This window comes from Alligator sinensis, unplaced genomic scaffold (assembly GCF_000455745.1).
Source record: "Alligator sinensis unplaced genomic scaffold, ASM45574v1 scaffold802_1, whole genome shotgun sequence".
NCBI classification, from domain to species: domain Eukaryota; kingdom Metazoa; phylum Chordata; order Crocodylia; family Alligatoridae; genus Alligator; species Alligator sinensis.
In genome coordinates this window covers 224,910-225,839 of record NW_005841918.1, presented here as the reverse complement: position 1 = coordinate 225,839, position 930 = coordinate 224,910, and the positions used below count along the sequence as shown (strand labels likewise).

At 55.4% G+C, this 930-nt stretch overlaps 1 protein-coding gene across 1 annotated transcript in view; it reads right to left on the bottom strand.

The window, feature by feature from the left end:
- DYNC2H1 (dynein cytoplasmic 2 heavy chain 1) overlaps positions 1–930 on the bottom strand; it is a 430,803-nt gene that overhangs the window by 404,977 nt on the left and 24,896 nt on the right. The gene's annotated exons all lie outside the window — the stretch shown is intronic.

The following is a 930-nucleotide window of genomic DNA, read 5'->3' as shown; positions in this document are numbered from 1 at the left end:
GAAAGCTACACGTCCCTGCAAGCCGATATTGGCGACCAGGGTGGACGGCTGGAGACCCTCTGGGTTAAAATCCGTGGGGAACACGGCACAGGGAACACAATGGTGGGCGTCTATTACAGACCTCCCACCCAAAGACCTGAGCTTGACCAGGAGTTTGCCCAGGAACTGGCTGAGGCAGCTTGCTCCAGGACCATGGTTGTCATGGGTGACTTCAATTACCCAGACATCTCGTGGGAGGATCGCTCAGCAAAATCTGAGCGGTCGCAGAGCTTCCTCTCGTGCGTGGATGACCTCTACCTGACTCAAGAAGTCTATGGGCCAACGAGAGGCAAAGCGCTGCTCGACCTGGTACTGGCTACTGGGGATGACCTAGTCGGCGACCTAGTGATCGAAGGGAAGCTGGGTGACAGCGACCATGATCACCTTCACCATCCGCCGAAAAGCTGGCAAGTCGGTCAGCAACACGCAAGTCCTTGACTTCAGGAAAGACAACTTTGACAAGCTCAGGAGGCTTGTCAGTGAGGCCCTAAGGGACCGTGACCACAGGGAGAGGGGAGTTCAAGAGGAGTGGTTGCTCCTCAAGGGAGCGATCCTCAATGCACAAACTAAGTCTATTCCATCTCGGAGGAAAGGCAGCAAGAGGGCACAGCAGCCCCCCTGGCTCTCCAGGGACCTAGCAGATCTCCTGAGGCTAAAAAGAAAGGCCTACAAAGGGTGGAGGATGGGAGTCACCTCCAAGGAGGATTATTCTGCACTGGTCCGGTCCTGTAGGGAGCAGACCAGGAAAGCCAAGGCTGCAACTGAACTCCAGCTAGCTTTGAGCATCAAGGACAATAAGAAGTCCTTTTTCAGATATGTGGGGAGCCGGAGGAAAAGCAGAGGCAACATTGGACCCCTGCTGAGCCAGATGGGGCAACTGACAACTGACGC